The following is a 16,450-nucleotide window of genomic DNA, read 5'->3' as shown; positions in this document are numbered from 1 at the left end:
TAAAACATAAAAGTTAGCAGAAAGTCTGTTGGGGCCAGGTACTTTCCTTGCCCACAGTGATGGAATAGCTAGCATAATCGTTTCTTGAGAAATATTATTCTCTAGTGAAGTAGCTTCCTTGTTTGAAATCATATATCACTAGGAATCAGCAAGGCACAATGATCATGGGATTTGCTTTCTTCACTACCATGCATATGGTTTCATATAAAATTTGGGAAATCTATTAATAGTTTGATGGCCCACTGATACAAAAGCTTTTAATGTGTGGGTTTTTTTTTTAAATGCCCTACACTGTTCTGCTTTTCAACTGCCATAGAAGGATTTTGTTGGCTTTCTCCTCCTATTCATATATCTTGTTTTTAGCTGAAGGATACGACTTTTTTTGCAGCTCTTCTGAGACCTCTTTGTGCATTTTGTAAAGAATTAACAGTGCCTGAAGCATTTTAGGATTTCTGTGTATGATCAGCGCAGAGATTCCAAACATCACAGTTTTAATGGAAAAATAAGCAGTTGTCCTCTTTCAATAAACTCTTCTAAAGTGGCACCTTGTAAAAAAGTCATTGCTTTAGTCTAATGAATTGGAGCTGACAGCAATGAAGAGAGAATAGGGAAGGTAATTCCCAGCACAGAGAACAGCATGGAAGAACTGAGAAGATAATTGTGGGAGAAGTGGGAAAATGGGGCATAGAGGCTAGCAGTGCTGGCAGAGCAGAGGGGCAGTTGAGGACTTTAATGCAGAAAGAGTCAAGGATAAGTAGGGCAGGGTAGAATTATGAAAGATCTTGAGGGAGAAAACACAAAGCTTGTATTTGATGCAAAGAGGAACCAATGGAGGGAATCAAAGACATATCCAGAACAACAGGCCAGGAAGATGAGCTCAGCCCGTGTGTTGTGTGGAATGGAGAGGCCAGTGAGAAGGAAATTGTACTAATACGAATGTGATCTTGGATGAGAGTTTTAGTTGTGTAGAACTAGAGAAAAAGGGGGTTTGAAATTTTGAGCTTGATTCTGCACTCCATGGAGTTGCCTTCAATGGGTTACAACAAGAAACAAGCCCCAGGTGTAGAGAGAAGCAGCAAGATTTAGGGCCTGCCTGGATGTGGGGGGAAAAGGAATTCTCAGTTATCCAAAGCTAATCTAAAAGAAAACCTTTGCCTTTTTCAATAAGCTCCTTTTTTTTTTCTGTGAAATGAAAAGGTCTTCAAAATTATGAAAGGTACAGCGAAAACTGATTAGTCATTCCTTTTTACCTTGCCATATAATACATGAACAAAGGGGCATTAAATGAAATTAAAAGGCAATAAACTTATAATGAGTAAAATGAAATATTTTTTTCCACATAGTGAAAGTCAATGAGTGTAATTTGCTGCTGAAGGGGGTCATTGACATAATTCTGTGGCTGGATTTTAAAATGTGCTAATCATTTTATGACTATTAATGCTTCGAGCTGTGTAAGTTAAAAAATGATAACAGCTTTCACATCTCATGCTTTATAATCTAAATTATTGTCTATGGGAGTCAGGAAGGAATTTTCTTATCTCTGCCCATGTTCAATGCTGTACGGTTGGTTAAGTGTATTAAGTTCTTATTTTTTCCCACCTTCTTCTTCTGAAGTATCAGGTAATGGCCACTTCTAAAGAAAGAACACAAGACTACATCGAAGGCTGGTGTAATGCATTATGACAATTTGTATGTGCTCTAAGAAGAAAATAGAGGATAGTGTTGCCTAGGAAATGGTAAGTCTGCACCTCTGGTTATGGGGCTTAATCAGGGGACCTTATCTTCTTTATACCATCAAGTCAACAATAAGCCTCAGCTGTTTCCACACAGACTTAATATAGTACTTTTAAAAGAAGATAGGAATTACTTAAATACATAGATACTATCTGAGTGCCTCGAGAGTATTTAAATATAGAAATAAAATTAGTATGCAAAAATATTTTATCATAATTTTCCACTGGCAGTCTTGCCATGAGGGTAAAGTTGTTTTGCTCATAGTCTCTTGAATCACATCTTTCTATTCTGTTATAAAGATTTGCTGATTCATTTCCTTTTCCAACACTAAATTGACATTGCCAATATAGCCTTGTAGAAAGAAGGAGGAAAATGTACTTATATGTTTATTTACAAAAGACCAGATTATCTTGTAATTTTCCTATATAGTTCTCTACTGAGGACAAATCTAGTTTAAACTGTATCCTATTCTTACAATTTTTAAATAGTATCTTAACCTTGGGCTTGTGTGAAACATTTTAGCTCACTTTTATCAAATATATTTCGTATATACTTTAATCCTATCATGCCTTTGAGAACCATGGGGATTGGGGGTGGAAGAGAACACTGCAAGATTAGTTTGTTAGTAACAGTATTTGGGGAGTGGAAGTCTCCCTAATTCCTCCACCCCTGAGATTCTTGTTTGGGTGGAGTTTTCTATAAACAAGGTTTGGGATTTGGCAGGGTCCCAGGGTTTTTGCAAACAGAACATGGTGAGAGTTTCTTCTTGCCTTTTGACATGGACAACTCTCATTTCCACCTGGAGGAGGAAGACGACTGACCAGAATAGGAAGATAATTGTTTTTGTTTTTTATGCCCACACCCAGACTGATACCAGTGCAGGGTATTTCTGGCTGCATGTGCGGGTCTGGAGACCACCTGTAACAAACCTGAATCAAATAGGTGGTTTTGGGATATTGTAGCAAAGGCATTGTCTGTGTGAATTTTGAAGTCTGCTAAGATAGTGAGCTTTGTGAACTTTCATCTGCACAACAGACGGTGTCAAGAACAGCACCTCTCCAAGGAAGACTTTGGTGTCTGGAGGTTTATAGGTTAGCAGAATGCCCAAGTTAGTCACTCTCAGGACACATGATTTTTTCCTCCCCTAGAGAACCTTTTCCCACATTTAATCCCAGATGGGAGTAGAATGTCTATTCCACCACTCCACGTGCACAAACCAGCCCTAAAGTCAATTGATCTAGCAAAAGGAAGAGGATCTTGGTGTGCCCTAGGGTCACAATAACAGCATCTATATACCCCATCACTACTGTCAGCATAGTAGAGTGTCCCTTTGCCTCAGCATTCCCTGGTTTCTGCAAAGCTGTCTGGTGGTAGCCAGTGTTAATCATGGCACCTTTCAAGCTATTTTAATTTACCCCTGAGACCAGCCCAGTAGCTAAACAGGCTAGGAATGATAAGAGGTGCAAAAGCCACCTTGGCACCCTTCCTTTGACTAGTGTCAAACACCTTTCAGCTGATCACGATGATCAGGAGTTCAGATTTCATGAACTGCTGCCATTATGACTGCCTTAACTCTGGGACTGGTGGTTGTGTGCAAACCTATTGAATGGATGCAATGAGAAAAACGGCAGGAGGTGATGAATTACCAGTTTCACATCTAGCAGAGTTTTTACCCCAGGGAAATAGGCTTGGCACCTAAGATCTTTTCCCCCTCCATTTTGCATAAATTCCTACTTTTGTTAACAAAATATTGTGTGCACATAGTCGACAAACAGGATTGCTGTCAGGCAGACAAACTCTAAACCTTGAGATAATGGTTAATGGTTCCCAAGGCTAGATTTGATGAATGGCCTTCATGCTTATTCCCACCCCCACCCCCCATTCTCTTAGGGCAAGTCAGCCCATAAAGCTTTGCAGTCATCCTCGAGCTCAGGTTTCAGATAGCTATGCACATGTGATAGAGGCCTCTTTGTTGTGCTACTAAAGGCACAAATAAATGTATGTATCAGTTGAACCACGGCTTGACAAATTAATAGAATAATTAGTATTTTCTCATTGTTCTTGTGACTTGACAGATTTACATTTATGCACTGAGTAGACTCTTCATACCAAGAGATGTCAGCGTTATTTTCAGCCAATGGGCCTGATTACATGAAGATAGCACCTCCCAGTACTCACCTACAATAGGGCAAGAGAATCTAGAGATTACAATCAGAGATACATAGAAGTCCTGCCAGGCACCAAAGAAAGCTGATGAGACGATGTGCTAAATTAATGCATTCCTCTTCAACTACAGTGGCCATACCCCTTTCCTGATACCCTCATCCACTTTTTCAGGCTGCACTGGCCACCCAGCAGACAGAGAGTTACGGCTGTTTCCCTGACTGCAGTTTGTCCCCTGGCTGACATTCAGTCTTGGATACTTTCACCAGGGTCTCTGATAGCTTCCTCCTTAGACCCTCTAAACTTGCATGTAACCCTCTAAGTTTAAAGAACTCACAGCTAAGACTCTCAATAGAAATTCTTTGCAGGCAAGTAACTGGACTTTTAAGTACATCACAAGCAGGAAGCCTGCCAAATGCTCAGTCAGGCCACGGGATGATCAAAGTGGTAAAGGAGTATTCAAGGCCATTGTAGAGAAATCAAATGAATTCTTTGCATCAGTCTTCACTTCTGAGGATATAGGGGAGGTCCCCACACCTGAGCCATTCTCTTTAGGTGACAAATCTGAGCAACTGTCCCAGACTGAGGTGTCAGTTTTGGAACAAATGGATAAATTAAACAGTACAGTAATAAGTCCCCAGGACCAGATGGTATTCACCCAAGAGTTCTGAAGGAACTCAAACATGAAATTGCAGAACTACTAACTGTGGTATATAACCTATCATTTAAATCAGCCCCTGTAATCAGTTGACAGGGGGTTGCCTATGTAATGTCTATTATTATAAGAGATTCCTGAGCCAACCCTGGCAATTACAGGCTGGTAAGCCTAATTTCAGTACCAGGCAAATTGATTGCAACTACAACAAAGAACAAAACAGAATGCTCAGACACATAGGTGAATACGATATACTGAGGGAGAGTCACCATAGCTTTTATAAAGAGAAATCATGCCTCACCAATCAATTATAATTCTTTAGAGGAGCCAACAGGCAAGTGGACAAGGGTGATCCAATTGATAAAGAGTACTTGGATTTTCAGAAAGCCTTTGACAAGGTCCCTCACTAAAGGCTTTTAAGCAAAATAAGCAGCCATTGGGTAAGAGGAAAGGTCCTCTTATGGATCAGTGTCTGGTTAAGAGATTGGAAACAAAGGGTATATTGGAAACAAATAAATGGTCATTTTTCAGAATGGAGAGAAGTACTGGAATCTGTGCTGTCCTACATATTCATAAGTGATCTTGAAAGTGACTGAACCAGGATGATAAAAATCAATGATTAAAAAAAAATCGGATTTTTTATTTACATACACATAAAATGCTTTTTTGGGGGGAAAACCCTATATAAAGATAGTTTTAATTAAGATACATTATAGCTCAAAGATATCTCATCATGGAATAGGGATTATAAATTCTATAGTATGAGACAATATATTCATGTAATATTAGGAAAAGTTTTGTAAATGAGTTCCAATAGTTCATGGATTAGGAACTCAATTTTACAAGGTTCCAGGGGCTTCTGTATAGATTATTTAGATTAATCTTTCTATTTACCAAATGGGTCTCAATGCTCAGTCTAGAAGATACTGTCAGTTCTGCAGTTCTCAAATTGTGGATCTGTGTCTCCAGAGATAACATAGAAGAAATTAAATCCTCACTCTCAGGTTGGAAGCAACAAAACAATGCAGTTGGCTATGCTACTGCAATCTCTCCATTTAGCATTGGTGGTTCGTGAGTATAAAAAGGAAAAAAAAAAGAAAATAAAAGGGGGGTTGCAGCTGGGTCTACCCCAGGTCATAGCAGGACTGGGTAATAGAGGAGTTGGGGAAAAAGGGAAGAGACATGTACCCGACACCTAGGAAAAATTAAGTGGCAACTTAAACCTTCTCTTTCTTTCCCTGCTTCCACAATTGCTTGTTAACAGCAAAAATGTTTTTAAATAAATAAATTAAAAAAAAAAAAAACAGAGGTGAGAAATAACAGACTTCAACCCTGTTGTCCCTCTGCAAATTTGTGTACACAGAATCAATCCCTTACCTCTTTCTAAAAGTGCAAAGTTTCACAAAGTAAAATGAATAGAAGATTGTTGGAGGTGGAACAGATCCGGACAAGGAGAAGAAATCAGGAGATAAATGTGAGAAGGGAGGGACAGGCAATAGAAACAACAGTGAAACTGTTTGAGCAGCATATTCCAGAAGTCTTGAGGTCTTTTTGAGTATAGCCTTCATTGATTTGAGATCTACCATTCTCTCACTAGAAGGGAAAACCTATGATGGCAGCAGGCCACAAAAATGACCCAGTTTGGGAATATTTTAATGAAGTTCCTCTCCTTGTGCGTAAGACAGCCATACATTCAAAATGCAAACGGTGCAATAAAGAAATGCAAGGCCTGGTTGCCCTAATGCAATAACATTGTGATAAGTGTTCCTTCTCAGGATAAAGTTGCGTTGAAGTTGAAGATGATGAAAGGAACATGTCTGAACATGCAGGATTTTCATGTTGGTAAACTTTTTTATTTCATACTTCTTTCTTAAGGATTGCCTGTCTTCCTTCTGGACTATTCTTGAATTCTCATGTTTGAGCAAAAAATGTAGTTGTTACTCTATGGCATTTTAGATGCAGTTGTGATAAAAAATAAATAGCTGAAATAGGCAGGTCTTCCTTTTAAAATTTCACCTTTAAAGTAGTACTGAGTGTCAGTGAATGCAATGAGTAATACTAAATGAGCACTATGGTGGTAATAATGAAATAACTGCATTGACTATTTTGTTTAGGAGAATCCATCCTCAACATACAGGATTGTGAAGACTATCCTCCTTCAAGGTCACCATCATTTTCTATAGTTTCAGAGTTATCTGCCAATGATAGTGTTTCAGTCACATCATGTATGGCACATAGCCACAGTATATCACCTGTAGCAAAAAGAAAAAAATATTTCCATCATCCAGAAACAACCATAGATAAGTTTGTGATAAGAACTAGCAGATTACAAAAAGAGTTAATTGATTAAAAAAATTGCCCAGTTTGTTTATGCAAAAAACTCTCCTTTCTGTATGATTGAGAACCCACACTTCATTAACATTGTTCAGTCATTAAGACCAGGATACAGTCCACCCAACATAGCAGATGCCACAGGCAAATTGCTGGATAAAGTGTCTGAAAGAGAAATTGAGCAGTGTGCAAAAGGTCTAGAGGGTGAAATTGTTAACCTAAGTCTTGATGAGTGGAGCAATGTCCACAATGATCCTGTTGTATGTGCTTGTGTGACAATAGAAGAAGGGAATGTCTTCCTTACAGAAACAATTGATACATTAGGAAATGCACACACAGCAGAATATTTACAAAAAGAAGCAGTAAAAAAAAAATCAAATGTCTGGTACGCTGCTTGGTCACAGACAATGCTGCAAATGTATCCAAGATGAGAAGAAATTTAGAAGAGAGACCCAAGCTAATAACATATGGTTGCGGTGCTCATTTGATACACCTCCTAGCCAAAGCCTTCAGTGTTCCAGAAATAAAGACTAATGTTTTTGAAATTGCAAAATACTTCCGTAACAACCACTTTGCAGCAGCTGCTCTGAAAAAAGTGGGAGGAATCAAGCTAACTCTCCCACAAGACATGTGATGGAACTCAGTAGTTGACTATTTTGAGCACTATATCAAGAACTGGCCTAATCTGATGAGTTTGTGAACAAAATCGTGAAAATATTGCATTTTACTATGTTAGTTAAAAACAATTTTAACAAAAACAAACCTGATTTTAAAAAAACTTGAATGTTTAACTGAATTCAAAAATTCATATGCTTGTTTTGTTAAAATATTATATGTTTGCCGTTGAAGAAAAAATCCAGAATACATAACATTGTTGTTTTAGTTAAATAAAACAATTAAAATGTCTGTCTGATGACGTTCTCCTCCTAATACAGTATGGCAAGAAAATCCTCCAAATATTTATGATTAATCTCTTGAATTAGAGATCGTTCACCTCCCAATAATTTCATATTTTGCTTCAATTACCTTTGTTAAATGAAATAACCAAACAATCATTTCATTTTTTGATATAGCTGTAAAACTAATCTGAAAAATTTTCAAAATAAATCCCTTTAAAAAATATATAGTGTGTACCTTCTAAAAATGAAACCTACATCTATCTCTGAGTTGTGAAGAATATGTATTAAGCTTATAACAAACAAGAATGCACTTTTATGTAGAAATCAATGATTAAATCGAGTCTTCCTGACTAGTGGTTTAAATCAATTTGATTTAAATCAAATCCACCCTGGACTGAACAATGAGGTGACAACATTTTCAGACCATACAAAATTACTCAGGATACATCCAAAGCAGATTTACATCCAAAGCAGACTGCGAAGAGTTATAAAAGGATCTCACAAAACTGAGTGACTGGGAAACAAAATGGCAGATTAAATTGAACATTGATAACTGCACTATAATGCACATTAGAAAAAATAATCCCAGTACTACATACAAAATGATGTGGTGTAAATTAGCTGTTAGCACTCAAGAAGGAGATCTTAGAGTCATTATGGATAGTTGTCTGAAAACATCCGCTTAATGTGCAGCAGCAGTCAGAAAAGCTAATAGAATATTAGGAACCATTAGGAAAGGAATAGATAGATAATAAAACAGGAAATATAAGAATGCCTCTATATAAATCCATGATATGTTCACACCTTGAATACTGCTCGCAGTTCTGGTTGTCCCACCTTAAAAAAAAAAAAAAAGATACATTAGAACTGGAAAAAAGGTTCAGAAAAAGGAAACAAATGATTAGGCAAACAGAACAGCTGCCATATCAGGGAAGATTAAAAAGACTGGGACTATTCAGTTTAGAAAAAAGAGACGAGTAATGGGGAATATGATAGAGGTCACTAAAATAATGAATGGTGTTAAAGAAAGTTAATAGGGAAGTATTATTTATCCCTTCACAGAACAAAAGAACTAGGGGGTCACCCAATGAAATTAACAGGCAGCAGGTTTAAAACAAAGATAAGAAAGTATTTCTACACAGAACACTGTCAACCTGAGGAAACTCATTGCTATGAGATGTTGTGAAGGCTCAAGAAAGAATTAGATAAGTTCATGGAGGATTGGTCAATCAATGGTTATTAACTAAGAAGGTCAGGGATTCAACCCATGCTCCTGATATCCCTAAACCTCCAAATGCCAGAAGCTGGGAGTGGATGACAGGGGATGGATCACTTGAAATTGCCCTCTTCTGTTCATTCCCTCTGAAGCATCAGGCACTGGCCATTCTTATGTTCTTAACTAGGACTCACTTTGCATAGGCAGAAGAGCCCAGTCTAGGATTTCTGTCTGTCTGTTACTAATAAATTATCCTTAAGGATTAAGCAGTACCACTTTCACTTCATTACCTAATGCTTTTTAACCTTGCTCTGGTAGTCACAGATAAGCCCCAGATGAATATGTTTGGACTACATTAAATAGTCTCTAGTTATGAGATTTGGAAAGGATTCATCTAGGTTATAATCAGGATCAGATAAGCGGAGGATAGCATTACAGATGAAAAGTTCAAATGGCCCATTTAACTATCTTTACTCAAGTTTCCTGCATTGACTACAGAAAATCTAAGTCCTTTCTTTGACATAAACATCAGTCAGTTGGTCATATTTCATGTGCAAAATTATCTTAGGGGAATTTCTTATATTTTTATTTTATTTTAATGTAAATCTCGAGTTCCCATTATTAATCTTAATTATGCAACTCAGATAATAGAGATTAAGACAAAAGTAATTAACAATGATGCCAGATCTTCATTATTAACATCAAACTTCAAAGACCTCCAGCAATCTATAGCAACAGCACTGATAAAACATAAATGTCAACTAGTAAGATTTTTTTTTTTAATCCTACATGGTTGGGAGTGAGTGAAAAATATTAGAATAAGCTGAATACCAATAGATTGGTGTTCTCAACCTTTTCCGTATCACATCTCCTTTCCCTTACGCATCCTCCCCACCCACAGATTCTGTCTCCCACCTACTTAGAATCTAAGCAGGGCTCTTGCCACATTTAGCTATACGAGAAACACAGGATGGTCTTGACATCCTGACTACTGTTTGTGATCTCTCTGGAGTTCACCCACTGATTTCAATGAAAGCAAGCTAGGCCAATGTTAAGCACTTTTGAAAATCCTACCTTTCAGTTTTTAGGCACTGGGGAACCTTTTTGGGAAGGCAGACTGTATACAAAAGGTATAAGTTCCACCTTAACCATAGCAGAACCAGATTGTTGGAACAGAATATTAACTAGTTTTCAGAGGAATTATTTAAATTACAAGCTGAGGGAAGCTGAGGGATGGATGAAGAGCACTCAGGTCATCTGTCGTGAATGAAAATGCAAAAGGTTATCATTAATCTAAAAGATCTTCATGGACTCTACACTGAAGATGGATAAGAGTACTTTGTATTTGTATCCAGAACCATCCCCACAGTAAGGTTGTGTTTCATAACTGGGACCAAAGAAGTACTCTTTGAATACTGGCTTTTTTGCCCAAAATTTCAGAATGTAAAAGTTAGGGTGAATTTTATTCTTATGTATATATTAGGATACATGTTATTCTGATCTAAAAGGCAGTTTCATGGTAGTTCACATTATAAAATAACAATTTCATGTTTGTTCAGTCTCTTTTTATAGAAGAAAGCTTGTGACTAAAATGGTAAAGAAGAGAAAGAGGCAATTCTTGAAAAAAAATGAAAATAAAACACCCCTCCCCACCCCCCAAAGAGATCAGTCTTTCCAAAGAGATGCTAAAAAGTGCTTTGACGAGAGTTGGAGAAAAAATATGCAGAAAATAGGAACTCACAATGGTCCATCTGAAAATTGATGAAAAAAGCTAGTGCATAGGTAGCAGTACAGGGTACCAAATAGTTAAAGTCCTGCACATATAATCTAGAAGTGGGATACCAGGCTGTCTAGTATATTGAACATCGTAGTGTTATATTGTAGCTGAACTGGTTGGTCTGCCCCGCTCAGTTAGGCAATGTTTTGTAAATGTAAAGAAAGAGAGGTAGAGATGCACTGCCCACGTCTAAATGCCCTGTAACTTTTAAGGAAGTGCACTGAGATGAGAGCAAAAAAACCATGAACTCTGGTCTCAACTCTACTGACTGCAGTTTACATTTCTGTGCACTTCAGAGCCCTATTACTGAGCAAGGCTCCATACCCCAACCTGAACAGCATGATCATGTCCACCAAAACAGGAGTACTTGTGGCACCTTAGAGACTAACAAATTTATTAGAGCATAAGCTTTTGTGGACTAGAGCCCACTTCTTCGGATTCATATAGAGTGAAATAAATATTGAGGAGATATATATACACACATACGGAGAGCATAAACAGGTGGGAGTTGTCTTACCAACTCTGAGAGGCCAATTAAGTAAGAGAAAAAAAAACTTTTGAAGTGATAATTAAGATAGCCCAGTACAGACAGTTTGATAAGAAGTGTGAGAATCCTTACAAGGGGAGATAGATTCAATGGCTCAGCCATTCCCAGTCCTTATTCAATCCTGAGTTGATTGTGTCTAGTTTGCATATCAATTCCAGCTCAGCAGTCTTTCGTTAGAGTCTGTTTTTGAAGTTTTTCTGTTGTAAGATAGCCACCTGCAGGTCTGACATTGAATGACCAGACAGGTCTGAAACCAGTATTATACAGCTTCCAACACAATACCAAGAACTGTTGGGAAACTAGTGTTCAAAAGGAAATCATCATCTAGCCACCACATAATTCCAACAGCATTATAGGGACTGACAAATAGCAGTTAGGAAAATAAAGGATGGTCTTGTGGGTAAGGCAGTGGACTATGCTTCATGACATCCAAGTTCTGTGCCATAGGCTTTCTGCTTGACTGGGGGAAAACATCTCTCTGTCTACCAATTCACCATCTAAAATGAGGATAATAATTCTTTCCCTCGATCACAGGAACAGGATCCTTAAAAGGATAAATTCACTGAATACAATGATTGTTATATTTTTCTTATCTGGTCCCAATCAAGGCAAGATTGGCAAGTCAGAAAGTGAAACTGAAGTATACCTAACAAAAGCCGTATGTCCATTAGATTTCACAGAGTTGTTCAGCCTTGGCCAAACTCTGCTTCCACGGATGACAAAACCTGTAGTGACTTCAGTGTGGACAGAGTTAGGCCAATGTTAAGTGCTTTTGTAAATCCCTCCCCATACATACAAGTACCTCATATGAAGACACAATTATGTACTTGGGTGCCTAAGAAACATCATTTGTGCCTGTGGTTATTTGAATGCAGAAATTTCAATGCCCAAAGAGAGAGATTGATGGGAGGCTCAGTTCAAAATCAGGTTCACTGCTTCTCATTCTGTGAGGTGTTCATGGACAGCATGTACATACATGCACACAATGTGAAATCAGTGTTTTCATGCAGGTTCCAGATTAAAAAATAAGAGGTATAATGGCAGGTTCTAGATTAAAAAATAAGAGGTATTTTTTAACCACAATACTTCCAAATCCCTCTCCAGTTATTACCTGTGGTAAAGCTGAGATTTTCATCAAGCAAACCACACAGACAAGTGATAAATGAATATGGAAGTCAATTGCCCACAAAATACAAGGTTGGACCATCCAAATAAAATCTGGCGTTTGTCATCATTTTACGTTGTTGTTCTTGTGTAATTAATGAAATTCAATCAACTACTGTGGTTTTTAAACTACCAGTAAGTGATAATCTTTACATGACAATAAGTTAATATATATTATTGTGTGAAAATAACAAAGGCTTGAATGACCCAAGGTATTTTTTCAATGGATCCTTTGAAATAGCTAAATGTTACCTAACATGTTAAAATAATATATGCATCACTGTCCCTCAGATGGCTCCTGGGCCTAATATTGCTATTCTGCTTGTGTCACTCTGCATGTTAATAAGACCTCATAAAATGATAATCACCCTTAAGGGATTAAACTCAAAAAACTGCTCTTTTCATGACAAGTCTAGTTCATAGACTAGGTTAATCTGGTTTTGCCAGACTGTTAAAATCAGATGATACTTGCAAAGATATTACTTGAATTTAACGCCCCTTCAGTTTTCATCACTGGTAGTTCTTCAGTCCTCAGCAGTAAAAAAAAATTAGATTTGGAAATAGCTAAAACTGAGGTTTTAAAAATAATATTTAAATCCAATTATGAACTAATCAAAAGAGGGACTAAACTGCCGAGCATTCTTAGGCAAATCCAGATACATCTGAACACCAGGGAGATGAACTCAGGTTCTGTGAATTTATTCAGGTACCAGTAAACCTGATCTTGCCTTCTTTACTCCAGCAAAACCTAGAAAGACAGGATTTAAATCCTATGGAATAGGAGCTGATTAAACTATACATTACAAATACTGGGCAAGATTTTCAGAAGTGCCTAATGGAATAAGCTGCGTAACTTCCATTGACTTTAGAAGATCATTGGGAATTAAGAAGCTAGCTTGCTTAGGATGATTTTGAAAATCTCACCCTTAGCCACTTTTTTCACCAATTAAAGTTGTGAAAGAAAAAACTGCATACATGTGAATGAATTCATTATTCCTAAGATTTCCTGTGAATTAATCATGATGAATAATTTTCAACCCATTGAGGTTTTTTTTTCCCCATAGGAGGTAGAGGATAGGATGGTTTGGTGAACTGCTGATGTTGCATATTTGTTGTTTGTGCTATGTGATTGGTCAGAATAATGAACAAACTTTCATACACTTTTTCAAAACAATAGTAATTCAGACAAATTCAGGAAACTTTTGGGACTTGCTATCATTTTCAGAAAATACCTGGAAGCTATTGAAATATATGTGACATTATCTGAGCCAAGCAATCACAGTAAACTGAACTCAGTGCTCTTGTTTTCAAAAATATTGTTTTGCTCTGCTGTGGATAATGAAGTGCCATAACTATTCAGAAGAAATTTTTTTCCCTCTGAAAAATGCAGATGCCAGTTGATTGAAAAATGTCATGAATTCACATCAATTTTGGACAAAATAAAAAAGAGAAAAAAGTTCAGATACGTGAAAACAAATAAAACCGACGTTATCTAAATTAAGCATTTTGATCTTTTGGGCTAGATTCACAAAGGAATTTAGGCAGCATTTGCAGAGTTGGAGGAGGTTGTGGTGCCCTCCACACTTATATCCAGTAGTGCCCAGTGGTTAGGGCACTCACCTAGGACATGGAAAATCTAGGTCCAACTACCCACTTTGGAGCAGGAACTTTAACCCAGATCTCTGCCTTCCCAGATAAGTGCCCTAACCACTGGGCTATAGAATCAGTCTCTTTTGCTGGCCCAACAACTATTCAAATTCTTTGTATAAAGTGAAACATCGACAGGAGAAACTGAGAGCAACCCACCCCAGAATACCCTATAACCTGGTGGTTAGGTCATTCATCTGGGACCAGGGAAACCTGGGTTTAAGTCACTGCTCCAGAGGAGGAATTTAAACCTGGATCTGGTTTAACAGGAGGGGGTGAGCAGCACCTCCTCTTATTCAGGTAGTTTTCTGAATCTAGTCTTTCATTTCCTTTTAGTAAAAATACACTAAATTAAATGTGTGTGTCAGGTCAAACAAATTCAGTTTTGGTTTCACCTGAACAGCTATTTCCCTCCCAAGTTTTCAGAACTGCAAGCTAACTGAAATAAAATGAAAAAAAAAAAACCCAACACAGCTATTCACACAGCTGTATGGTATATCTCAGGTGAAATTTATATGGCAAGGGTGGCCAAACCACAGCTCATGAGCCACATGCAGCTCTTTTACAGTTAAAGTGCAGCTCTTGGAGCCCCTTCAAACCCCCCCCTATTCTCCGCCTACCAGACTGGAGGTGTTTGGGGGAGAGGGGGGCAGCTCAGGGATTCTGTCCTGTGGCATGGTGGTAGGGTTAGGGGCTTCTGCCAGAGACCACTGGCACCTGCTGAGAGTGGGGGGCACAATTTAAATGTTAGGCCCCACCAACAGCTTGTGTCATGTCCCCACAGGTGCACCCTCCCTCTTACCTTCAGCGACCCCTCTCTGCAGCTCCCAGGTGTTAGCTCCACAGGGAGAGGCAACAGCAAAAGCAGCGGCTCTCCTTGCAGCTCCCAGCTCTTTGCCGCTGCTTCTCCCCATGGCTGCAGTTCCCAGCTTGCTGGCTCCAGCAGTTGCCATGCTGGGAGGAGACCTGGTGGCACCATGTGACCGACTGGGGCCAGCAAACCCTGGCAAAAATATGGGGGGAGGAGGGGGACAGACATGACTCCACATGTGTCACCTCTGGCTTCTGCCCAGCAGGGGCGGGGGGCTCAGGGCCCTGGCTCCTGAACATCTGAAGATTGTCATATGTGGCTTGGGGGGGGAGGGGGGTCAGTAAGCTTGGCCACCCCATTATATGGCATCTGTCACCCTTTTTTTCATTCAAGACAGAGTTAGAGTCTCTCACTTTTCCCAGCCATCCCTTAAATTCATCATGTAGAACCAAAATCTAAACAACAAAAACAACATACAGAAACCAAGTCAACCCTAAGATCTCTTCCAAAGTAAATATCCTTGTGGCTATTTCTACACTGAAACTAGGTCAGCAGACTCATGCTAGCCATGCACACGCTAATGTGCTAAAATAGCAGTATGGATGTTGCAGTACAGATGGAGGCTTGGGCTAGCCAGGCGAGCTTGGACCAGGGGGTCAGGTAGCCTTTGTCTCAGGCAGCTATTTGAGCCACTGCCCATGCTGCAACACCCACACTGCTATTTCTAGTGCACTAACTTGAACTGAGCTAGCACAAATCTGTCTACCCCGGCTGGGAAGCACACTCCCAGGTACAGTGTAGGTGTACCCGCTGAGGCTTGTCTGTTCCTAATCTAGTTTCCTTCTGATGCTCAAGCAGAGTATACATCATGCCACATGTTCGAGTAAAGGAGATTAAAGCTGCTTTATCTGAAAAGTCTGTAATGTGATTACTTAGGCTGTTGTGATAAAGCAATAATTCCTTCTGAAATTGTGTTCAGTTTGTACAGACTATCAAATCCAAGAACATTCAGAAAAGCAGTTACTGCTAAGGACTCTATATCGCTACAGTATTCGTAGTTTTTTAATTGGTACCTATAGCTATCTAAATGGCATGCATATGCTGTATCGTACAAATGAGCACCATGACCCAGTATATGCTAAAACTTGCAATGAACTGCAGTCTGTACTTGATGGCTGGATTAGCTACTGTTCATAACCTCCTGTCTGATGTCTCTTTTATTTCCCACTCCTGCCCTTTTTTATTTAATGCTCCCTTCTCTTGAACCATCGCAACATCCAATGTCTTTTAAAAGCAATCCTTTACAAAACAGTCTCAGTCATGGTCTTCTTAGGCACTACCCCAAGGTGCCACTACACTAAGAGGGATTCGCCATCTGAGCCAAGAGCTCAGCAGGAAGAAGAATTTCAAAGAAAGACTCTGTTCTTAACTAAAGCAGTGCAAATCCTGCAAGGGTCAGTTTGTGATAAGTTTTGTGAACAGGGCCTAGAGGCAAATGCAGTTTCT

General features: G+C 38.7%; 1 long non-coding RNA gene across 2 annotated transcripts in view; it reads left to right on the top strand.

Moving 5' to 3' along the window:
• LOC117877545 overlaps window positions 1-3,139 on the top strand; it is a 61,628-nt gene extending 58,489 nt beyond the window's left edge. For both annotated transcript variants that reach the window (XR_004645745.1, XR_004645746.1), the window contains exon 3: window positions 1,615-3,139. This is a non-coding gene — a long non-coding RNA (uncharacterized LOC117877545). The remainder of the gene's footprint in view (window positions 1-1,614) is intronic.
• Window positions 3,140-16,450: the final 13,311 nt, after the last annotated feature.

The sequence above is a fragment of the Trachemys scripta genome, chromosome 5 (assembly GCF_013100865.1).
Source record: "Trachemys scripta elegans isolate TJP31775 chromosome 5, CAS_Tse_1.0, whole genome shotgun sequence".
Taxonomy (NCBI): domain Eukaryota; kingdom Metazoa; phylum Chordata; order Testudines; family Emydidae; genus Trachemys; species Trachemys scripta.
Note: the sequence above shows the minus strand (reverse complement) of the source record. Positions and strands in the feature narration are given on the sequence as shown.